Source organism: Dermacentor andersoni, chromosome 4, assembly GCF_023375885.2.
Source record: "Dermacentor andersoni chromosome 4, qqDerAnde1_hic_scaffold, whole genome shotgun sequence".
NCBI classification, from domain to species: Eukaryota; Metazoa; Arthropoda; class Arachnida; order Ixodida; family Ixodidae; genus Dermacentor; species Dermacentor andersoni.
The window spans coordinates 56,553,444-56,579,616 of record NC_092817.1 but is presented as its reverse complement, the minus strand read 5'-3'; the positions used below and the strand labels follow the sequence as shown (position 1 = coordinate 56,579,616).

The window sequence follows — 26,173 nt, the reverse complement described above, 5'->3', positions numbered from 1 at the left end:
ACTAAAGGTCGACGTGCGCTCGCCTTCTCGTTAGCTGCGCCACCATCTGGAAGAATGCGGAGAAGGACACAGTGAAACGAGTGAGATTGCGGATATTAGTCAAGCATGATTATATATGCCCGAAACTGCGAGAGCAGGAGCCTGGGACAGAGTAAGAGAGAATGACAATGCGGAGACGAAAAACAAGGCAAAGCGATAAGCAAATTGTCGTGAGTGATCAGCCACATGTGGAGCGGGTCCATGTCGGTGCAAACTTTTCCGAAGATATAGGCTTTTGAGAGTATCAACGCAATAATACGAGGCGGTACACGTTACTTGCGCTTTGTCTATGTACGAATGATAATTTTCCTTGATACGTATGACATGCATGAAATAAACTTAAGGTGCTGGTGGAAGAGAGGGGAGTAAAGCGGTATTCGTGGGCCTGTAACGCAGGACCACAGAGACGGACAGGAAGGACACATAAACACTTTGCCTTTGCGTACATAAAGTGCACATGCGCTTTTTAAGTAAACCATTAGTTCGAGTTAGCGCTTGTTCTGTGTCCTTCAGTTGTGCCCTGTATAGTTAGTTTTGCGCTGTAAAGCTACTAAAATGCCACTCCAAGTCAGAACCTCCGCTTTCATCAAGGAGGAGTTGGAAGTACAAAAGTAAAACGCGGTTCATCGTTCCGCACCCACGCCTTCTTACAGGCTTCAATTGTGCCACCTCTGCAGATATTCGCTCTGTTTCCCTTTTTCCTCAGATGGCAAGCAACCGATAGGGCAAGTCGTGCCCATATTTATTTATTTATTTATTTATTTATTTATTTATCTATTTATTTATTTTTTTATTTATTTAAACTGCGCTTACAGGCCTCGTATGAGTCATTGGGTAAGGGGGTCGTTACAGAAGGATCGAAAGAGTATATAGGGCATATAACAAAATATAATAGACATACATTATTAATCGACAGTGGAGAAATGTATACAGATCTTATACAAGCATTAAAGCATTGTACAAAAATAACAGGGTCAGTAATGTACATATTAGAACAAAGACAAATGACACAGTTCTTTCAATAAACAATGTAAAAAAAATGTTGGCACTCTAGTAGTAACACTAAACAATAATTAAAAAATACAAGAATAGCACGTGAAATAATGAGCTCATAAACAAGAAAGCACCTAACTAAAAAACAAAAGAAAATCATGCACTTTATTGATGTTAGGCGGTGCAATATGAACTGATAAGCTAGCGGAATTGATCGGGATTAGATTCGGAGAAGTTGAAATGAGGAAGAGCGTTCCACAATCGAATGACGCAAGGAAACGCCGACGAATTCAATGCATGAGTGTTCCCGTAGATGTGCGCGAAGCTGAGACGATTATATAATCTGTGAAATGTGCAAGGTGCGACTTGAAGCCGTGAAGATATCCTAACCGTATGAACGTACTTGTGAAATAATGATATGAGCGTAAAATCAAGTCGAGTACTTAGTACTCGACGTGATTTATATACAGTTATAAAAAATTTGAACGTCACCACATCGAATAATGTGGGGCATTAAAAAGCTGAACTCTGTTTTTTGGTCTTAGTGTGGCATCTGCAGCTCTTCAGTAGCAACTTCTCATTGAACACCTGCGACACGATCAGCAATGAATGGCCGTGCCTAAAACATTGCATTTCTTGAAAGAAAAAGAAAAGATGAGAGAAAAGAGGGTGTTTGAGGTGCCCTATAAGAAATCGCGCTGCTTAAACTGTGATCGAAGTCTACAATTTGATTAGAAACAGTATACCTTTCGCGCTTCTCAACTTGACGTTTCTCGGACAGCACATTGGTATGCTATGCAGGTCTCTCTTTCTCTGTAAAAGTGAAAACCGTGTTTCCTGGTTTTCCTTCTTTCAGACGTTGTGCGCAGGCATGGCTTGGGCGTGCCGGCCTTGCGCTACTCGGCTGGAGAGGATAGGAGAACAAACACCGCGTCGCGTCGGCGCACAGACAAAATGGCTTTACAAAAGTAAAGCACTCTGTTCTTTGCGTTCCCCATTTCATCTTCAACTTGTCCTTTTGTTGTTTTCCTTCTTGCTTGAGGTTGACGCCTCTGCAAGGAATATTACTTAGCTAACATTACCTAATTCCGACCAGTCACCTATATGCTTAACCGTACAAAAAGAATGAAAGAAATGAAATGCCTAAATGCAGCTGTGCTTATATATATTGAAGAGTACAGCAATTTTTGTCATATTCCATTACGTACACGATTTGTTTCGATTCAACAGAATCATTTGCGAAAAGATTACGTAATTCGCAGATATATGAAATCGTTGAATGCGGAAATTATGGGGCACGCAGGTTTTATTTACTAGCGGTGCAAGCTGACGCAAGGACGTGACTCCTTGACGATTACTTTGTATCTCAAGCGTGGCTTGAGATGCGATGCCAGAGAATAAAATGGTTACCACAATGGGTTCAATAATGCGGCATTCGTCGGCTTGGGTTGGCAGGATCGCTTTACAATACACGCGCTCCCTGGCTGCATGCAAAAAAGAAAAAAACCCTATTATTTTATCTGTCTTTTTTTGTTTCTTTATTGACTGCGCAAAGCCGTAGTGCTGGTCCGCTCTTGACTGCCCTCCACTGGCTTACAGCGAAATGCCTCGTTGTCACGCTAGTTCGCGTGGTGCTGAGCCGTCAATAGCGCGAGGCGACTGCCACCCCTTCGTTCTTGCGATGATCCTGATTTTTTTTTTCTACTCATACTTTTTGCGTGCCGGTCACCCAGAGCGTTACTGAAACGTACACACGTTATTGTAGACTATGTGGGACACGAATATGAGTAAGAGTCGCAGTGTGCCTGGGAGAAAGATTTATCCTAGGCTTGTTGCGGGCAGCGAGGTTGTAGTCAATGCGAACGAGCATACGTAAGGGCCTTGTCACGGGAAGCTTTGGCATCGTTACTGTCTTGTCGCTTTGTGCGGTGATCGAGGTGCGACGGGAAATAAAGATCATAATTTTATAAGAAATGCCAAAAGAGAGACACTTTGTTCCGAGAACTTTTCGATACAGACTATTGCCCTTGTTCCATATTCTTCTGTTTTATTTAGTATCGCCGAATGCAAGAACTTATCCTCCATTTGTATTGTTTACGTTATATCATTAATCTACTGAAAAGTGGTAGCCGTTGCCAGCAAACGGTGACAATAAGCCATCTGTTGAGCTTTATCTCGATCGAACATGAAAAGAGTTATGAAAGGCAGGAAGCTTAACCAGATACGTTTCCGTTTTGTTACATTGGCCGCGGGTAGGGGAAAATAGGAGTAGAAAAAAGGGAGCACAAGGAGACCATGATAAAAAAAGAAAGGAACGGCTATAGGCGTTCACTGAGTCTGGCAAGTAACAAAAACCACAACAATACTTTCATGTTCATCTGATGGAATATCCAGTCACGTATATACTATAGAATTCTCCCTTCTGAAAGAGACAAGTCGTATAGCTTGCTGAGCACAGCGGTACGTGATTGCCTCCATACACAATAGTATTTACACTAGCACAAAATGTGACTGATCGTTTCCTCTTCACCGCAGCGGTCGCAGGCTACGGTGTCGGTTGTTTCTTTGTGGAAAGCATAGGCAGTAGTGAACGCCATGCCTAACCATAGTCTGTATATAAGCACCGTGTCTCCTTGAGGCATTCCTGATGGTGCAAGGGCAGACACTACAGGAAAACTTCGTAGAGTTACGCGCCAATGTACGCTATTTGATCGGAATGGGCCCAACATCGCACGTATATGACTACAGTCACTGGAATTTACCTTAAGCTTTCGGTTATAAGAAACAGCAAAGCATCTCCTGAAACAGGCGCCTGAAATTGGGATAGGCTTCGAAAATTACGTAAAAGAATATATATTTCTTTTTTTGTACATTTATTCTAGGTGATTACTTGGTTATCGTTTCGTCTTACATGCCGGTGTAACATATCCATTGCAACATATTGCAATGAATATCCACCAACCGGCCGCGCCCTATGTGGAGGTGTCTCTTCCAGATGGAGCGCTACCCCTTTATTGTATTCAAGGCTACATACCCATTGTGTCACCTTTGTACATCACATTCGCAGTTACGAAGTTGTCTGTTTTGGCATATGCCTTCTGGAACATACCCAGTGACTCAAGTTATCTACTAGGCCAGACAGCAGCCAGCACAGTAGACAAGTTGTGTCACAAATGTCACTCGTGTCACTTTTTCTGGTGTTCCTTAACGTAGCTTCCAATAAATATGCTAGACGTATAGCTGTACTTCCTCTTATTACATAATCGGCACGCCATTGGTCCCCGCAAACCGATGCTACTGGACTCTGTAGTCATGGCCAGTGTTTGGCATGCGATCTGCATGACGAAATTTTGAGATCCTCGTAGAACTCACAGACACATAATGTGCGAATGATGAAATCGGTTCAGCGCTGGCCTCACAATCGAGAGGACCAAGGTTCGAATCAGGGTGCTGTGCCGCCGTTTATCTTTCTTTTTCTGAGCTAACGACGTCGTGGTCTGTGTGGCACACGACATTGTATGTTGCATGTAGAACCAAGCAAATTACTAAGGTGGACTTCTCTGTACTAAGGTTCTTCTTGCGGAGAAGCCAGATTTAAACATTGATTCTGAAACTCGTTCGACATTCTGAAACTCGTTGCGAGCTCAGCCGAATGCCGCTTGTCTGACTGTGTTGGTGCAAGTAATGCCGTATGGAATTCGGCGAAGCGTAGCCATAGCTCTAAGGAAATATTGTGGATATTGAGTCGCAAAACACATGGTTGTGAGTGGACCATACAAGTCAAATATTTTTCTAGATACAAACCAGAACAAGAACAATAGCAAGCACAACCACCAAGACCCCCACCACAACAACAACGATCGGACCCGGCGTCGAAGACAGGAAGTTAAAAGAAAGAAAAGACAAAAACACATTGTTTGGTTAAAAGCTACCAGGTTACGCAAACAGTTCCGAGTGATTAGCATCAGCTAATATACTGGCGGTTTCCCTTAACTTGAGCTAAATTTTAAATATATGCGAATGCTACCTAGCTGGACAGAACCAACGTAATGTTGCTTGCCGTTGCTTGGACATATTCAGATTACCTTTTGCATTCCGCCTAATTAGATAATTAGCCTTGATTAATTATTATTGTCTTTTATTATTATAATTCGATGAAAGGCGTCAATGAGAAAAACTGTAGAGCAACATGAAAAACTCGCGATACAGCTTTCTGTTGCTCAATACATGCTACATAAGAGTGCTTTTACGAGCGTGAAAGAAGCCCGCGAATACACACAAAATTGCCACTCGACTAGCCGCTCGAGGCACTTATGTAGCACGTAGCACTTTTATGTAGCACGTATTGAGCCACAGAAAGCTATATAGGGAGTTTTTCATGTTGCTCTATAATTTTCTCCTTGACACTTTCCATGTAGTTATAATAATTAATTAAGACTAATCATGTGATTAGGCGGAATGCAAAAAAATCTGAGTATTTCTAAGCGACGGCAAGCAATATTACCTTGGTTCTTTCCAGCTACGTGGCATTTTCATATTCTAAAGGTTTGGTTCAAGTTACGGGAAACACCCTCTATTGCTGAAAGATATAACATCGTGGATGACTTACTTTCAGTGCGATAGCATTATAGGTAGACGTCAACCATTTAGGAAGTATCACGTTCCTTCTACAGAAGATATGGGCCATTCCCGGAGGCCCCCCAGTGCAGTATAACATAGTGTCTCAAATTGCTAGCTGTCACGTGGTAAGAAGGCGAGAAACTGACATGTGACACACGCTGCATCAGACGTTTCAAAGAACGACTTTGGCGCGAGAGCAGCATGCGTGCGATCGTTGCCGAATGATCAAAGCGTTCAGCTGCTATGCTGGAAGACAGAGGCTCGATCCCACCATCGTTCACGCATTTACTTACAGCATTATACGCGCACTCCACCCTCTTTGGAGGCATCTAACTCAAAACTCAAGTACGTTGAGCGCACTAGAGCGTGTCACAGAGTGCAGGAAATTTGATGAATTAGAGTGTCCGGGAACGCACGAGAGCGCAGCTATCGAGATGTCACATTCATAGCATTCGCATTATTGGAGAACATGCGGTGCTCAGTTCCGGCCTAGTTCTTTCTATTACGAGATGCCAGCTTTAAAAAAAAAAGTATTAATTTTTTAGGAGTGTCTGAGTCCTCTCTCTCTCTCTCTCTCTTTCTCTCTCTCTCTCTCTGTCTGGGCTGTCATGAGCACTTTGTGCATTTCTTGGAATGCTGCGCCTTGAACAATGCTTATCCTTGCGCTGCGATAACTTCTCAAAAACAAAATGAACGAACTCGCGGAGTCCACTGATCGCAATCAAAATCTGCCGATAAACACCGGGCTGTGCGTGAGTGCGTTCCGTGATGTGATTATGTTTGTCTGAAGCCAGGGAACAACTTTCGGGAAAGCGCCACTCAGGCAGCTTTATAAGCCCCCTCCGGATTATCTGCGACCCATGATTACGTGCACGCTCACTCCCGTCTTACCGCTGCTCTCGACTTCGCCAATCTCCGGTAGCTGCCACTCGGGGATCAAGAGGCGGGAATGAGAAATAAAAGCTGGGAAAGGCTAACGTCCCATACATAACGGTTGCCGCTACAAGCCGAGATACCCGTAATCCACTTAGCCGGAATCCGTGGACCGGATTCGTCGCGCCTGCCGTGGTACGCTATGGGGGACTCTTGGCACTGCGTACTCGATTGCCCACTTGCTTAATCTGGTTCTGCCGACAGCATTTAGCACGAATATAATGACTTCCAGGGATTGCTGCATTTGGAAAGGTTGTTTCTCTGCACGCTGCTGCTCGGAATTGACCTCGTTATAATGTCGGAGCGCTTCGGAAGAAGCTGCTGTAGGAGTGACCGGATCTTGGGCTGCACTTCAGGTATTCAGAGATAAGAAGCGAAAATATAATGACGGAAAGTTCGTCAGCGAGGACATGCCTTTGGCCTACAACTCCATGCTTAAGGGAAATTAAAGGAAAGAGAAAAGCGGGTAGGGAAACACGATAATGGTAAGGAGTCAAAATGGTGAGAGACAGAGGCACAAAATGCGTGTGAGACATCTGTGCTGAACTAATTATCTAAGCGTTTGACGTAGTAGTTCTGCGGAAACCCGCAAGGCGGAGAGAAGTAATTAATAAAGGGAAAATCAGACATCCACCCGTTCGTAGCAATTGCTACGAACGGGTGTATGTCTGATTGTTCCTTTATTAATTAGCGAAGCGCTAAAAAGGTGGCGAAATTCGAAATAACAACCTAGTAAAGATGCCAAGCCTAGCGTCGTTTGTTACCGCTCACGTAAGTTTCAAAACGAACATTTTCCCTTTTCTTCAGATTTATCCATTTTCGGGTGGCCAGCTCAAATGCGAGATCGTAATAGTCGCCAAGGGGTATTCATTTTGTCACGTACTAGTGACAGTGAAGGACACTGCAGCAAAACTGTGAATGATGAAACTAAATCTTTATTGGCCGAACTTGTGCCCACAGAAGCAAGTGACACGCAAAGCACAACGATAGCGGCGAACACAGCCGGCGATCGTCGAAATTTGATCTGAGGGTCAAGCGCGTCGGCTTTTATAGATGAGTCATCGAAGGTTCCAGAGTAATCGCTGGTGCCCGCGTGTCTTTCAGAAAGTACTACACAATTCGAAACGCGCATACATTCAGCTTACCCAAGCTTCGGTGACAACAGACAACGGATATAGCCATCCATAACATCCGAGAAACTTTCATTACATGCAGGCGTATCCTGTGTTGAGAGATAACATTTAACACTTATTAGCCAGTGAACAGCGGTCACCGAAGAAAGACAAACAAGCACACGTGTCAATATGGCAATGGTTGCTTATTTCAATTTTTTTTAAAGAAGCACGACAGGGGACAGATGTTTGGAAGGCTAGCTCGTCAAAGGATGTTGACGGGCAGCCTGACATTTTTTTTTCTTTCTTTTTTCGTGTTTAGCCTGCGTCGTCCAAACAACACTGAATACGCTCAACGCAAAACGGGACATACCTCTTCTGTATCTTCATCTATAACGTTTCGGCTGCATTTCATGGCTTTCTTTGAAGTTCCTTTCGGTCAGATATACACTGTTATGAGGTGCGCCATGGACGCACGCATATCATTGCACGGCTTGTGCGGCTACGGTCTTCGTGGATAGCTGTTTTACACATGTACGGGGTGAAATTTTCCTTTGTCCTTATGCGTTCGGCGAATTTGCAGTAATATGTAACCACCGAGGCAAGCACTATTCTTCTATACAATTCTTCTATAATTCTATAATTCTTCTACAGTTCTTCTATACAATTCAAGGTAAACGTCGTGCTATGAGCCAAGATTGGCCCAACATGCACTGAGCTCCAGGTACACATGTGTACGTGAGTATTATGTCCACATGGGAACTGTAATACGCGTAAGGAAACGCTTTATGGTTGCGTACAGACCCTGCATTCTTCAGGTTGATTTAATAAGTGTTATGACCACTGACCACATCGCCTGGCTAAACTTTGCTGCGTTGATGTCTCAAGTCAGAGTCACTAGCTATGTTAGGCACATTCTGCTGGTTGTCACATGCCTGGCGAAAAGTTCATCTTCTGTTTGTGACCGACCTCCCGTCATCGAGCTAGCTATGTTAACTGAGCGAAGTGGGCATTTGAGCAAAGCATTTCATCCAATCCCGTTCAACAATAGCGTAAACACGTTGTGTGTATTGGTGTACCAGTATTAGAGGCGCTATTATAAATTTTATATTTCTTTTTCTACAAAGTTTTTGGCGTAATATTCAGCGTTTTCTGATGTTGGCCTATGCCGAAATATGAAGAAACGTGTTAAAATTTGTACCCTTGAGTGGCGAGTTCTTACGGGCTGCCGATAAGTTTGTTAAAAATTGTGGGGTTTTACGTGCCAGAACCACTTTCTGAATATGAGGCACGCCGTAATGGGGGACTCCGGAAATTTCAACCCCCTGGAGTTCCTTAACGCGCTCCTAAATCTAAGTACATGGGTGTTTTCGCATTTCGTCCCCATCAATATGCGGCTGCCGTGGCCGGGATTCGATCCCGCGACCTCATGCTTAGTAGCCCAACGCCGATAAGTTTGTCAACATTATATAATTTTATTCTAAATGTGTTGCAGACTCCATTGAAGAAAATTTAAGGATGATGGTGGTGGTGGGTTGTAGAAACAGGTGGGCTTAGGATGATGGTTTGCATATTTTCTAGTCAGCGTTCATAATTACAGAGTAATTAATTGTCCCTTTAATGCCCACTCATTCACGTTGCGTTTTCTTTTTATAAAATAAATGACTGACTGGCTCAGAGCACACGGACAAGTTAATTATTGTCTGCAAGTATTAAACGAGAAAAGAGAAACAGTTCCTTTTTTTCGACATCGGTAATGAAACGCAGCCCGTCTAACAACCCGTCAAGTACGCTAGTGCCTTCGCCAAACTGGTCGTGTGTAGCAATAATCAGCGCGATGAACTGAACTGGAGCTACGCTGAGTGTGCAGGGGGTTAAATTTATGCGCATCACACTGTTCCGAAAGTGTTTCGGCTTGCTACCACTGGACAAAATTGGGGCAAAAAGAAGTCGTGTACGCAAATATGTACTGACTGAAGGGGACAGTGGGGAAAGAAAAGCCGCAGAAACATTTATGCCTACTATTTATGCTCTTCTAAACGTTTGCTTGTCATGAGCAATGCTGAGGAGCAATCGAGTGCAAATATATATTTTTTGCGACGACTGTTACTGCTGTAATTGAAAGGGAGATAATTTTCTGGCTGCGTTGAAATGTGTCATTTTGTATTTTAGTCTGAAGTAAATATTTCTTTTCTCTGCGGAGCCATGTTTGGTATCAGTGATGTTAGTGATGTTCCGGTCACTTTTAGTGCGCTTCTCGTTGATGTACAGCGTTAACAAATATTTTCTAAACCAGAGATTATCTCCGGTTGGCTACCCTGTCCCGGGAGAGGGGCTAGGTGAGAGAGAGAAAATTAATTTTTAAACACACACACACACGCACGCACGCACACGCACACGCACACACACACACACACACACACACACACACACACACACACACACACACACACACACACACACACGCACGCGCGCACACACACGCACGCACGCGCGCACGCACGCACTATGTACAGTCACAATTTGTCACAACGTCCCGTGTCCTTTAAGTAACGCGGTAGCGCCTTCATAGCGGATCCCTATGATGTTCGCGGTCGGAGTTCAGGTTGGTTCAGGTACCCTAGAGGCTCACATACTCCCTTGTGGCAAAAACTAAATCATCGAATTTATTGCATATTTTTGTTAACTTACTCCTATAGACTGTCCAAGACGCTGGGTTCATTCATCTTCAATAAGCTACACGAAACGGCAAACAGTGCAAGAACGGGACAAAAGATTAAGGGAACAGCCGACATTGTTGTCCAGTTTTTGCGCTGTCTGCCGTATTATGTCGTCATACGAACGAGCCCGGCTAACAACCGTTCTGCAGTTCAACAAACTCTTTACCTCTCTGCCAGGCTCTTCGATCAACCCAAACCTCCTCCCTCATTCTCCTATTACCCTTGGTTGTGCTGCTTCTTTCGATCTTTCTATTTGGGTGACTCGCACAAGCAGACTTGATTTACGCAAACCTGAGCAAGGCGTTTACGGCAGGTGACTTTCGGAGATATCCGAGCAGGACAAGAGTCCCTAACGGCCGAAGAAAAGAATAGGCCGGGCGCACGAGAGCCCATCAGAGCCGTACTTTCCAATATGCGTCGACAGCCGATCTCTTCCGCCTCGATTCTCCACCGTCAAGCGCCACCGCGCGAGCACCTCATCCACTCTCCTCTCCGCTTTCCCGCTCGCCTGCCTTCCCGTTCACCAGCTTCCGCGCAGGCGGCAGCGCGGGGGCACTGACCTTGGCGGGGCCTAGACCCGAGCTCGGGACGCGAGCTCAAGGTTGACGCTCGCGAGCAGCGCGGCGCGCGCGGGCCCTGGCACAGGTCGAAACAGCTGGCCCGCTACGTTGTGTGCTCGCGTTCTTTTTCTTCTTGGTCGTGTTGTGGTTTTCGACTGATGCAATCTTGTGTTACAGCGACACACAGAAACCTGAGGTGGAATTCTCAAAGCTTTTCGTTCTGAAGTAATTTTTTTTTTCACTGGCCGGCTCCTTCGCTAATATGTCCAGCATCCGGATTCACTCCGACTTTCTCTTACGAGCAATTCTAGCGCAAGAGCTTTTTGTGAATACGCGTCCCGGTATAGCAACGCTGAAACCTCAAGTGACGCTATGAGGTCTTTTCCTTTTATTATTGATAGTTGTACCGACAGAGAAATGGCGTATGAATTAAGGGGTGCTGTGCTGGCCCAGGCGAGACAATGTCGATGACAGTCGACGATGTCATGCCAATAAAACAGAAAAAACGACGACTTAGGCACCTAGACGACAACGTCATGATATCACACATTGCGGACCTGGGGTCGAATCCTAGGTGAATGTCTTATTTTCTTACTTTTGCCATGTTTTTTTAGTTGAACGTAGTGATACAAAGCTTTATAATGGTATCTGCGACAGAATCTATAAAAATTGGGTAAGTACCTTAAGTGCTACCACTGTGAAAAAAGAAAACGAAAGCAAACATATGTCCCACTTTTTTTTTTTCAAGATTAATAGTCATCGTTACTTGTAAAGGTAGCCTTGAAGCGCAGAAATTAAACGTTGAGAAAAGCTCTCCCCCAACAAGCAAGCCCTCAGAACTCTGTGACTGGAAACAAATTGACGGCCGGTTCGAATTCTAATTGAATTTCAATTCTGATTGGGTTCTAACTGACGGACGCTATCCATACCAGGGTAGGCAGCCTGTTTTAAAGGAAGCGATTCCTTTAAAATTCCATATTCCAGCATATTCGATCCGTGGCAGGAGGTCGGCCATGACTTCTCCTCTGCGAGCGAGATCCTTTTCTAATCAGATTTTCGGGGCAAAGTTCGGGCTGATGAGGGGTGTGCGATTGCAGCTCATTGGGAGCGTATACCTGGTCAGAGGGGCTGCAGGTTGGAGTTGACGAAATGAAACTGCGTTCCACCTGGTATTCATCCTCGGCGAAAATCTCGTCTCCTTGATTACTTCCGCTGTGGTGTACTTGCAGATATTTATATGTAATTTCAGTTTGCAATATTAAAATTTATTCAGTTACGGTAGGCACATAATTGAAAAGGGCCCTGCAGCTAAACATCTGGAATCAGATGCATTAAATGAACGTATTACGGTATACCCGCGTCTAATTCTGTACTGACCGAGGACTCGACAAAAGCGTTCGGTAGGCCTCACTGGACCGCAGGGTGCGAGTACTTTTTGTTCTCATTTGTAGATGACGCAACGATGGTGTTGGATAAGTGATCCCCCGATCGGCAGTATGAGGAAATATAAGCGATTTCGATGCAGAGTTAATTGCTGCAGAGAAACAGTGTTGGGTGATTACGAGAGCGGGCAACAAACTTCCGTTGCTTGAAGGTCGCCACGGTTTAAGAGAGAAAAAAAAAATAGAAACGGCAGAATTTGTGCGACCTCCTGCGACAGACAGCTGTAGATACGCAACCTTTCGACCATCTTTATTTCCTACAGTAAAGGGTCAAGTGCTACCACAGCTAAGCTTTTGTCTTTCTGTTGGTCCTTCAGTCACACTTTCTGATGCGCTATAGCGGCTGCTATCAGCCTTATATCTTGGAAAAGGTCAAGAGCTCCGGGTAGCTCGTGGGACGTTGGCTGGCTCTAGAAGCAATAAACGCCCTCACAAGCTAGTGGCGCTGTCATTCAATAATCCCATGATAGGGGCCAGATCCAGAAAGCTGGCTTCACACCGTCAGAAACAGGGGCACCTTTGAGTGTGCACCGCAACTATACCCGCGACAAATGGAATCTGTTTATGACCACATATGCCGCAAATTTTGAGACACAGATGCTGACGTTTCGTACGCAGTGACTTACGGTCATGAATATTTTATATTTTTATTAGGACGCGATTGTCTCTAGAAAATGCGACGTATATGTGTATAACTAGCGTAATTTAGCGACATCAAACTCTTCATCAAGTTAATCTTTATTGTCCCGACTACCTCAACAGCTGTCATAGTAATAGGAACCATGACGGGATGTCCGGTTGCCCGTTAAGTTATTAACCGGCTTTCAAGGCAGTTTGCCGCAGCAATCCAACCTGTGATTGGCGACGTCTTAAGGAAAGCACCTGGGCCACAGAACTCTGATCTCTTAGGACATAAAATTACCTTCACTGCTATCATTTCGTTCTGGTTGTCTCGTACATGTACACCTTTTACTCTGGTTTCAGTGACATTTGGACTTTTTTTCCGACAAGGGCCAAGGGAACAGATGTCACAACACACACACGAAAAGCGGGAATTCGGAGTGTCAGGCTCTCGGGTCTCGCTGGGCGCGGCAACAACGGTGGCAACCGCTGCAGCCTGTCGCCAGCCATTCCCTGGGCGGCGTCACTCCTCGTCTCAGCGCGTGTCACTCGCATGTCCTTCCGGTCGTCTTTGGTTTCATTACTCTTCCCCTGAGCTACCCTCTCTCCCTCTTGCCGCGGTTGTTCCTCCTCGTGCACAAGCACGTGTCTCTGAGTGACAGTCTGAACATCCGCTGACGGCCAGAAATGTGCACGCGGCTCCTGGAGATGCACCGCTCCCTTCTGCACATGGGCGACCCTACTAAAAATGCCTTCCCGGATGTTCTTTTTCTTGTATTGGTGTCGCTTGTGGGCAGTGATGCATGTTTAATTTGAATAATCAGCCCGCTCTTCCGTGTTTCGTGTGTCTCACTGACGGAAGGAGCTATATCGACATTTGCACAAAGAACAACTTGTCGTGACGACGAAGCCAGAGCTTATTTTATCGCGCTTAACCTCACGACATCGAAAGTTGCAGGACATATACGCGTGATTGACAACGTGATTTCTCAATGAATGGGCCGAGCAGATTCAACTGCTCGTGAAAACAAGGGTGGGGCTTGAAGAAGATCGCGAAGGGCTGCATGAGTGGTGAAGTCCTCTTAATGTGTATTCACAACCCACCCCTCCGATTACTTCACCATGTTTTCCGTGTTGCCTGTTTAGCGATGGCGCATTCTACGAGCACGATTCGTCGATGTGCTGCGCGGTCGTGCTTCTATGTATGTCACACGTGAACACGAACCGTAGCAGGACCGTCCCCGCTAATGTTTCTTTCCATGAACACGTTTCGCAGCCATGCGACAGGAGGAGGGGCACCGTGCACTAAATGTTTCAGTTTGCGTTGATGCGAGTATGCGTGAATGGTATATCAGCTCTTCACGCTTTTACCGAGTCAGCGCACAGATCTCGAAAATGGCTAAGGTGGAAAGCAGTTGAAGGAAACAGGAATAGGAGACCACGAAGTCGTGTCTTTCTGCTTGAAACGTCTGCATTAACAGTGCTTCTTTGCAAAAACTCTTCCGGCAGATACATAGACATACAACGCATTTAAATAGCACCTGGGGAGGATAAAGCTTTCGAACGAACGTTGAATTAGCTGCTTTCAAAGCCATTCCCTCCCCTCTCCCCCCTCCCCCTCTCTCCTTTTACGTGCAGCTGACTGCTTTCAGTCTGGCGGACAGTAACGAGGCTTTGCGGCGATTTCTCGGGAATATATCTAGAGGGCCTTCAGGCGCCAAGCCATCGATCAGCCAATCAATGCACGAGTGATCGACCAGCAACTCGTCCTCCCCATAATCAAGCAGCGGGGAACGTGATACGCGCCTCCGTGTGGTAGGTGTCACTGACGTAGCATAAAGTTACACCGGCTTATCGGCGCATGAGTCACGACTCCTCCTAGCTCGTCTGCTCATCTCTGTTAAGAATAGTACTTCTGCGCCTTTCACATATTGAACAGCTAAAGACTCCAATGTGCCGGAAATTGAACTGTAAACGAACGAACGTATGGCGCTTTTGTTTAATTAGGCTTCTTCACTGGCAGCCACGTGACTGCGCTGCTGTATACAGGATTGAGGAACGCCTTTCACCCTCATTCTTCGCTTTCTAAAACGTGCTTTTCAGCCTAGCGCTCTGGGTTTTCGTTTCTTCTGTGTTCTCCTTGGGCTACACTCTAGTACACCTTTGTGTGTGCTACCACGTCGGAATGAAACGCTAATGTGAGAAAATAAGCTTGGGGCCCGCTTACCTATCGCATTCCCTAGCTTTCGTTAAAACTGGCTATTCGTTTACATCCGCTTAGGTATGGCTGCAGAGGGGATTTGACGCCCCGTTTCGCCACCATCACGCATGGAAACTTCAAGCATCTAAGCATAAGAGATGTTCGGCGTTGTTTTCTCCCCCATCTGGTAGTGTCAAGCAGACCGGCCTCCATTTCTGCACATTTCAAGCAGGTGTCAATTGAGGAGTCACCCACAGAAATACATATATAAGCCCTGGATTTTGCTACGGTGCCGATCTACTAGTGCACTGAGCGACATACTTACATTAGTGGAGCGCTCTCTCTCTCTTTTCTTCTTTCTATTCCCCTTTCCCCCAGCACCAATGTAGGTTAGCAAACCGGATGCTCATCTGGTTGACCGCCTTGCCTTTCCTGTTCTTGCTGTCTCTCTCTCTCTCTCTCTCGACTGGCTACCGCTCGTACTATAACCTGCCTGAGATACGTGCTAATGCTGACATTGCCTGACGTTGGTCGCTTCGGATTGCCGACTTTACCTTTGAACTGAAAACCGATAAAAAATATTTCGGTTTCACTCGGAAACAAAATAATAAATAACGTTTCTGTTACGTTTTCGTTACGGTCAAAAATATAGCTTTTTTCCCCTTTTTTGTTTTTGTTTTCGTTCCGTTCCGACACACTGCCGCTACAGGCATCGCGATTTGGTCGCGTTACGAATAAACGCGTCAACACGAATTTCTTATTCAAAAGAAGTCTCTGGGAAATGGGAAGATATCTAGCTTTCTTCTTCAACATTTTGGAGAAAATTGAAAAAAATATCAAAAAAGAAATTAAGAAATGTAGAGTTATTGAGGGATTTGATATTTTCGGACGCGTGTTGCACCACGCATTGAAAGCTGAAGAAAGCATTCGCTGCCAAGACGACAAGGATTAGAGAAATAAACATGGAAATAAAAGAATATGTTTATCGTGCGTTTACGGGAACCTTAATAAAATTTGCTTATTATGCTTACGACACAGTTTTGCCTGGAAACGTCGATGACTCTCACCGGGTACACGTCGATGACCAATCAAGCGACTTCGGCTTTTACCTAATGAGTCTGTCATAACGCGTATGCTTCTTTTGAGCGTTAAACCCCATACTTAGGTTTTAACTTCAACTCTTCCTTGCGGTTAACCCATGCCCTCATTACTTGCGTTTCTTTTTTTCATCGTTGCTTCAGTCAACTATCCAAATTTCATTTCCTTTGAGCGCGCTTTTTTATTATTTATTTGAAATTAAGCTTACGCATATTATCCCCTTTCTCTTAACTGCTATTCATTCTTCGTACTGACCGAGTCATAGCTTCCTCTTAGGGCAGCGTGTCCACGTTTGCACACTGCTTGCTGATAGAAATAATTACTAGAGTAAGGCACCCTTCACAATGGATCGCTCGCAAAATTTTCTGTCCAATAAGCTGCGAGTGTGTCCTTCACTGCGGATATGATTTCATTTCGCTATTTCGCTATTCCTACACCTCTATTAACCGGTGATTTTACTTGCCTGCCAGCCTCCGCAGTCACCTTCCTGTTAGCGGCCAGTCAATTTAGGAATGGAGGCAACAACGTTTAGCCAGCCAGTAAGTCTGTGACGTCAGCTGCAGCCAGTTGCGCGCCTCGCTTAGCAAGAGAGAGAGAGAGAGAGAGAGAGAGAGAGAGAGAGAGAGATGGAAGACAGGAAAGGCAGGGAGTTTAACCAGACCTACGCCCGGTTTGCTACCCAGCACTGGGGCGAGGGAGTATGGGGATGAAGAGAGAGAGAGAGGAGAGACAGAGTGCTGCAAAAAAATAGAATACGTTAGCGCCAGTCCCACCTTAGAAGTAATAGAACATGTCGAGCACTCCCCCGTGCCTGAACAAAGTCTCACATGCCCGGGCGAAGGACTTACAATCGGTTAATCACTACGCACCAGTTAATCGCTCTAAAATGAGCTCGCTCTCTTAATGGTTGCTTAAGATAGCCTTTGCGCGCGAAATGCGTACAACTACTCCAGAAAAAGCAAGCTGGTGCGATGAAGTAGTGGTGTCTCCAACAATTTAAAACCGCTTTCGGGAAACGCGTAGAGAGAACGCCATACGCGAGGACTGTAGGTACAAGGGAGCCTCAACGAAATAGTTTCCTCTTGGAAAGTAAAAGTGCATCACAGAGAATTGACACGAGTAAAAAGCAAGTATTCGCACATGTTCAGAAAAAAGGGGCGATCTGAGAAAACGCGGTCAGTCGGCTATAATGAACAAAGAGCACCGAATGACAAGGGGCTGCCCGCAATGAAATAAGGAACGGAAAGATAACCAGCGTACAGAAATAGAACGAAGCAGTACAGGCATTTTTTTTTCAAGAAAGAGAGCAAGACCAACGCAATCTTTCGGAAAAGCCTTCGCAATGATCGCATACGTGTAGTGCACTGAGGAACGTGACGTGAGGCAGAAACGTCCTGCTTAACCCGAAATTGACTTCCGTGGCGAGTTTGGCAGCCGAGTCCAGTAGTGGAAAGCTTTATATTTCCCCAGCCATTTCACTTTATGGAAGCGAGGTCGACACGACAACAGAAGGTACCAAGTGACGTTGCGATCAACCTTTTTTGATTACATTAGTCTAATGGGGGCGACTTTTGCGCGTATTACAAAATGATTTAGATTGCTCCAGTGCACGATTTGCTTATAGAGTAGAAAGGTGTATAAAATGCAAGCTATGTCGTGCAAACAAAATTGATCATCGCAAGTAGTACACAAGTTGTTCTATGGACTTGCTTCTCGCGTATTGATGCTGGCATTAGACTAGCTTTGAGGATGACAAGCAACATCTCGGTGGCAGGTGAACTAATTTACAATCGCACTGTCTTTTTTTTTTCGCTTGAGGTCAAGCCCTGAATGTTTTATCACGCCCCCGATAGTAACGAACGTATGCGCTGTGATAAGTAATGATAACGTTGGCGTAAGCCTGTGTGCTTTCACGAAATGCCCCACAGGAACGCATTCAGGGCTTTTCGTATGCTACGCTTACCAACGAACACCGCGTCATCACAAGGGAATTTAAAGATCGGGGTTTCATGCCCTAAGCAATGTTGGGAAAGTGCCCTTTGTTGTCACGTGGCATCACTCCACACTTACAGAAAGAGAGAGTGCCTGGTCATCGTTCTTGGCAAACAATTCCTGATAACATTGACACAATGTCAATAGTTATCTATCCTCTAGATTATAAATACATGCTTACATTTATCCGCAAGTACACCCAACTTGACATATACAATAAACAAAAAAAGCCAACTTCGTTTCTTGTTTGTATGATTGTAACGAACAGGGGTATTCAAATGGAAAACCTTAATCAAAATGTATGCTGAAGAATTTTACAGGCAGCAAAACATTTTAATCTCTAGGCTTACTAAAAGCGTGATACATGGCAAGGGAACCGCAGTTCAGTATGGCAGACAATCAGGCGGCGTGATAAAAAAGAAACGGGGACAAGGGGTTGGGGGGATGAGCGTTTCATGGAGAGTTGTTTTGAGTTCATGTAAAGAACATACTTATTATTTGCAGTAGAAGCCCTAGTTTACGACTGACGTATGTCTGTTACGTGTTCCCTACTTATGTGCCATAAACATTTAATAATGATCTCAGTAATATCACGGTGAAAATACTTGTAGGAGTAAGTGCAGCCCACTCTATAGTGCCATTAAGGAAATAGGAACTTGTGTTAAAATTGTTGAGACCGACAGAGTATGCGTGCATTCTTTCACTTGTTAGTATTGAGTTTTAGTGGACGTGATTTACCCAAACGTACACCACGTTTGTATTTCATTTGCCTCACCACTTAGACGCAGCCGACTAGGCATAACGAGGGCGAACCAACAGATGCTCAAGTGAACCTCACCGAACACGTCTCGGTGAAGGCCTTACGTCACAAGCGCAAAGACAAGGGAACGGAACACGGGCGAAAAGCGTCGTTTAAGGACCAAGTTCACCGGAGTCCTTCGAATCTCGGCTGGCAACTGCGTCAAGTGGGTCGCCCAGAGAACGCTAGGTTGAGCTTACACAGGATCGCTCTTTACGGTGAATGTCGCAGCCACTATTTGGCGCTGCGGTCCCTCTGGAGATCTGCACGCTCTCCACACACGGCACCCCTCCTCCTGTCCTTGTTTTCTGCTCTTCCCTACCTCTCCCCCTCCCCCCTTCCCCCGCACTCGCTCTGTTCGCCCCGGCCGCTCCCAGTCCTATCTCGGAGCGCATGCGTCTCTGGACGGCTTCGCACCCGAACCTGCGGCGAACTGGTGCCTGCCCGGCAGCGCCTAGCGTGTGCCACTGCGATTGCGTTATTTGAGAAACCGTGACGTTAGGAAGATGAATGGAAGTGTGCGGCGCGGGCGCGGAGACCGTTAATTCTTTACGAAGTGCTCGCGCCAAGCTTTCCAGGGTTATAGCCCATACGCGACTGCCCGTTCCCTCCGGCAGCTCACGCAGTGACCACCCGGAGTAGGTTCTTGCGCTAACAGACTCGCCATCCGGGCAAAGCCTGGCTAGCTGGTCGAGCTGCACGGTGTATATCACAGAGTGGCCCAGCCTTGGCACCAAGGCTAAAGCCCCTCGTCGCTAGTACATATTCATGACGAATGGTGCAAGCGGAACAGACGAACTAAAGAAAGGAGGCAGGACATACGCTATTCTTCCACTGTCTCCATGTTAGTCGTGTACTCCATTAGTGTTATCCGCAGCCTTCAGCCGTCTCTTGTCAAGGACTTATTCGTGACTCAGAGTTGTCTCATTCGTGCGTCAAAAACCTTTATACACGGGGCGTGAAAACTTCTCGAAATTGACTTTGAATATTAGTGAGTTACATGTTTAGTTTTTGTTTGTTTGTTGAAGCATTACCTAATGCAAGGATTTATACTTTATATTTTAATTCCTGTTAAATTATGGAGTTTAACGTGCCAAACCACGTTCTGATTATGAGGCACGCCGTAGTGGGGACTCCGGAAATTTGGACCACCTGGGCTTCCTTAACGTGCACCTACATCTAAGTACACGGGTGTTTTCGCATTTCGCCCCCACCGAAATGCGGCCGCCGTGGCCGGGATTCAATCCCGCGACCTCGTGCTTCGCAGCGCAATACCATATTTTTATCCTACATTATCAACGAAGCGAAAAGTGCTAGCCGTCGCCAGAACAATGGCAGCTCCTCCTCTCTTTTATCTCACGAACAGATTTTTCTTTTCTGCTCTCTGTTTGAGATACTTCTCATGATGTAATCATCGTTTGCTACCGACCCTGTCAGCAGTATTGTAAAATTAAAATAAGTAAGTAAAACAAGACTCAGAGTGACAGGCAGCCGCTAGTGGTACGCTAGTGGCTTACCGTCGCTACAACCACTAGTATTGCTACTGGTAAGCTACTAGGGGTGGTGAGGATGATGTTGCAAAAGCGGGCTTAGCCAGAAATTCAAGACCGGCAATTGCTGCGTCTGCAGCATCTCAGTCACATATAATTTTGTTACTCGGCTGATTCTCCCTTGATCTTGACAACTGTTTTAACGTAATCTATACCTATTAATACGAAGGAAATGGAGCTTCAAGCAACGTCTCTTAAAGTAATTGGGTATGTTTTGTCGATAGGAATACCTACTGCAGTCAACTTCTCGCCTTGACAAATCAGTTTCCCCGTCTTCGTGCTATTTTTGACCTGTTTTCGTGAAACTGGTTCCTGTTCATATTCCCCACCTTTCAAGTCCAGGAATTTTCGCATTTCTTTTTACGACTTATTTCGCGGTTTATTTCTTGCTGCTGCTTACGTCAGCGGAGCAAGCGCACGGATGTTCGAGTGTCGCGCGCTGAGGGACCAAGTAATGCGCACTCGAGACTCAAAATTGTTTTGCGCAAGTCATGTGGAGCGGCGCTCCTCGCAGAACTCAGCAAATCACGTGACTTAATGCTGGGCGCGCATTAAGCTACCAGCCGTACCAGCTCACTTGGCTCGCCCTCGCATGCTCGCCTTTCGCCCTGGCCACCATCAGAAGGTCACCTTCAACACCCGACACGCAGGCCGCGTACGGGCTCGGCCACGCGGTCAGGACGGCCTCGTGGGGAAGGGCCGCACGCGCAGTTCGTGCATGCGCCTCGCACTCGGAACAACACTGCGGCGGCAACGACAGTGTGAACGCACCTCGGGTGTCCGTAGAATTGCTCTCGCGTTAAACGAAAAGACAGAAGTCGACAGCAGCCTATCTTCGACAGCTTAAATGTCGAGCTCTTTTATTGGTTTTTGAGAAACATGCGGGTTCGATAAATGCTATCTGAAAAAAATTTTACCCGTATCATTATTACGTTCACGAAAAAAGAAAAGGAAGAAACCCCTCTACCATTTCATATTTAGTGATTTACTGACATTGCATACGCCTATAAGCCGAAGCGCTAAGAAAATTGAATACTATATTGAAGTAAATAAAGAAAACCATGCCGCACTTAAGTCGCGCTTAGAACGAAGTTGTTACTCAGGGATATTCACACCGAGCCAGTCCGCTTTCCATATTTTTTTGAGCAGCGCACAACGTTGCATCTCGAAACGAGAAAAAGAAAGAGGATTCAGCTGCTCAGGTTCTCCTCACAAGGTAATTATATTGGCGCTGCCTGGGCGCAAGGGAAGAAAAAAGAAAATAATGGTAAATAACGGTATTTTTTAAAAGAGAGTCTCACGAAGAACTGCGCGTACAAAATGAGAGTGACAAAATGCGCAACGGTGCGGGAGACACCGCCGCGGCAAGTGGAATGTGCTAATGAGCGGAATTTAAAACAACCAGCGGAGCCCATAATTACTGAGAGAAAAAATGTGCTGCCGCTGCAAGAAGGCCCACACACGTCCTCCACGAGTCTGTGGGGCGGAGCGTAAAGCTCTGTAAAAAGATCGAGTGAGCGTCGGGTGATGGGTTGCTTCGTGGATTAAAAAAAAAAAATTGCGTGCGCACACCAGCTTACATTGTCGGGCCTGTTCTTTTTGAAAGCTTATTGCGACGCGGCACTTATGGCGGTGACTCAGTGCCTGCAGCCTTTCGCTGCTTAGAGCAGGCTCCTGGTTTCGACTTCTGGGGCCGCATTGCGATGGCTACAGAATGCGAACATGCTCGCGTGCCGTACTTTGGTCGCATGCTAATAATAAACCCAGGTGGACGAAATTGACCCAAAGACCTCCCCTCCGCCTCCTTCCAATGTGGCACCTTACTTCGTTACTTTAACTCTTACTGCAACTCAGCAACGTACTGCGCGAAACTGTAGTGCCGTGCATGGTCCCAGGTTCTCGGTCATGTCGTCGTCTGTTCGAGTTTTATGTATGTTCACCGACTGGAGCTGTTCATCTGTCGTTGTTTTCGATTCGCAGTTAGGCGTCCCGGCGAGACAGGCGTCACAGCGTGAAGCACTCCAAGAACCATGCCACGTTGTTAGCGCTGACGAGCAGCATGCACGAACAAGACCCGCGAACAAACGAACGAACGAAACAACGTATTAACGTTGAACATCTTTTCTTTTCCATTCTTTTTGCACCGTATTGAACTGGCGAGAAACTCATTCTTGCGGAGTGTTAGATTGGTGGCCTCGAGCCATTCGCGCTGCCTGTACTGCGCAGTGCCAGTGTCCCAATTCGTGGGTAAGCCGAGACGGCACCCCTAACGAAAATCTATCGATTCGCCCCATTTGTGACTTGCAGTTCACGCGGCATTGTCTTCGTCCTTGGTAACTGAATTCCCCAAATTTCACATCCTGGGCAAGCAGCAACAGTCGCGGAATTTTGTTACGTTATTTTTTCTCTGCTCTGTTACCCACGATTGAAAGTGAGACAGCTTGTAACTGTTAATGAAAAAAAAAAACACACGCGAAGGTGGGCTTTATTAAAATATGTCTATTCCAAGATAACGCTGAAAACGAAACTTTTCACGCTTTCCAGCCTCGTTCAGTTAAATGAAAAGAAAAGAAAGGTAAAAAATAAATGATACAAGAAATTACGTTTCACAGTACGGCACAATTCTTACCTGAGACCGTGCCGCGTCTATATATAACCGTGAAAAGATGCGGTTTGAAGTACCCACTAACAGTTTCCCGTCTTCTGACAGGAACAAACGAAGTGGTTTCAATTTTGGTAACGCGCCGGCATTTCATACGCTGTCGGCTCGAGCGCTCCTTCCTATACGTAAATGGTTTGCTGCTTTATTTTTTCTTCTATTCCAGGCGGAATTTTTACACTTGCATGTTGTTTGCGTTCCTCCTTGTACTGTTGTGCTTCCTAAGCGTGATGCATATTGGCAGGTGCGGACTGCATAAAGGAAGGGCTTTATGAAGAGCGTCCGCTCCAAATCGGTATCGCGCCGCGCTTATCGAAAGCGGTTGCGGCTATATATATCTTCTTTACCGCACGCTCTGGTTGAAGCCAGTGCAACACTTTCGAGAAATTGTTAGCCAGAGCTTTGTTCTCGTTTTCTGTACAAAACGCGATAAATCTCCTTCCGCATACGCGACGAGAAAATGTAACGTCCCAGCGGGCGCAATGAAGTCGAAGCCACGTTCTGACGGTGGCACCTAGTATTTGATTAAGATGCTAATGGGGCAACAATTTCTGTGATTGTGTTATTTTTCTTTTTTGGGGGGAGGGGGAGGTGTTCCTCCCTCATTCATCTTAGAGTATGCATGGTAGGTATAACAAGGAAGCGGGGATGAAAAGGTTGTAAGCAGAACACATGCTTCCGGCTGACGCATATTACTTTTCAGGACAAAAATGTTAGTGTAAGCGTTTCCCCAGCGGACTACCAGTCTTATGCGGAGATAGCCAATATGTTAACTTGAAGTCGACGAGAAATTGCTACCTTGGTTAAGGACCGATGGTAGCGAGCTCCAGCGGAATTCGTGAGTGCTGTTTGTGAGTACTATTGTGAGTGCTATTTGTGCATTTCTACTTACGAGTCATCATCATCTTTTGGCTCGTGTAATACTTCGGCTCGATCTCAGGCGGCTGCTCTAACATAAAAGCATCGCATCGGTAGACGTCTCACAAGTGGTGGAGTGTGCCTGAATTCCCACGCCCTCTCGCTATTCCGATTTCCCTGGAGCTCCGGTCCGGTCGTGGTTTTCTCTCGCCAGACACGGTGATGGCAGAAAGCAACCCATCCACCCCTGCTCAGCCAGCTAGGCCTGCTTAGACCGTGAACACCAAACAACGGGACCCTTCAGTATTTGCTGGTCTCCGCGGCGACGACGTGGAATGTTAGCTTGAGCACTACAGCAGAGCAGGCGGCGTCAACTGTTTGGACGACACGCACAAACTACGGTATGTTGCTTGTTACCTCACAGAAGTGTCCAACACTTAGTTCATTAACCACGAAAGTAACTTTTCGGACTGGTCAACATTCACCCAGCAATTTCGCCAGGTATTCGACATGTCCTCTGAATGCTCCGAAGTCGCGAAACAGAAACTGGCAACGCGCATACAAGCACTGGACGAGTTCTATACGTCCTAGACTGAGGACGTGCTCGCTTTTTGCTGCCGCGCACAGAGTGACATGGCGGAAACTTACCACGTTCGCCACATACTGAAGGGCATCAACTCAGTCGCTTTCAATATTCTCGTCATTCAGGGCCCAAACAGTGTTCGTGATGTTATTACAGCAGGCCGACGTCTTGACATGTTCCAGTCCATTCGCCTTCCACGCGCCGCTTGCGACACTCGTCTCAACGGTGATGCTGTGTTTCGAGCGCTGATACGTACTCTCATCAGAGAATAACTTCAGGGACATCTTTCTGGACATGCGATGCTTGTATTGTTCGCCCCGCTCTTTATGGACTGCATAATATCATCAAGGACGAACTGGCGTCGATGACAAGCGCCGAACTTGACAAGTCCACTGGACTGTTTCGTACGCCCAGTTATACGGACATGGCCTCCCGACCTACCTCAATCGTTCATTCTCCACCTGCAGAAGCTTACTGCGACCACCAGAATTCGATGGTAGCGAATACTCCTGTACCACAGTAGTATTCTCCATGGCGCTGATCGCGCCCTGTTTGCTTCTGTTGCAGTACTCGCGGTGACATTTCTCGCTACTGTCTCCGGCGTCAGCAAGATGAACGGCGAGGCTACGCTCCCTTTGAACGAGACAGGGCACCTAGGTTTGAATCCTATGTTCCAGGGCACCAGCAAGATGAAAGGCGAGGCCATGCTACCTTTGAGTGAGAAAGGACACCCAGGTTAGATTCCTACGTTCCCAGATCGTACACAACCTCTTCTGGCAGCTCTCCCTCACCTTCCCTGGACATGCCTCGAGCTTCCCGCTCGCCTCGGCGTCGCTTTCCTTCACGTTACCGCCGTTGCTCATCGCCGTTGCATGCTGCTTCCCATGTCGTGGACACACGTTCGGAAAACTAGAGGCTGCAGTTTTTGAAGGAGAAACTGCATCGTATCGGACTGTCACAATTCCTCCTGCTCGCCCTGCCAATTTACTCTCAGTTTGTGTAGAAGGTGTTTCTGTCGAAGCCCTTGTAGATGCTGGAGCCGCTGTTTCTGTTATTCACCGCCAACTGCGCTTCGGCTGCGAAAAGTGCAAATGCCGTATGTTGGTCCGGTTCTATGTGGTGCCAATGACGCCCCCATTTATCCTACCGGACCGGACAGTGCGCAGCTCGCGTCCTCATAGACGGTATTCACAACAATGTGAAGCTGGAGACGGGTTAAAATGGGGTAAATATATGGTGCCTTGTATATAAACGTTTTCTAAGCACGGTGACATCATCTACAGCCGGTCACAAGCTAAGACTTACAGACAAGCTCATCCCACAAAAACGCATTGAAGCTGTCCTTCGTCTCTGAAAAAGAGCCGAGCCTAGTTGTCCAGCGCATCTATGTAAGT

At 46.2% G+C, this 26,173-nt stretch overlaps 1 long non-coding RNA gene across 3 annotated transcripts in view; it reads right to left on the bottom strand.

The window, feature by feature from the left end:
• LOC129386205 (uncharacterized) overlaps positions 1-26,173 on the bottom strand; it is a 345,005-nt gene that overhangs the window by 128,877 nt on the left and 189,955 nt on the right. Inside the window, exon 4 of one of the 3 annotated variants that reach the window (XR_011893848.1) lies at positions 7,595-7,807. The exons of the other annotated variants lie outside the window; for them this stretch is intronic. This is a non-coding gene — a long non-coding RNA (uncharacterized lncRNA). Of the gene's footprint in view, positions 1-7,594; positions 7,808-26,173 lie in introns of those variants that run through there. 3 annotated transcript variants of the gene reach the window in all.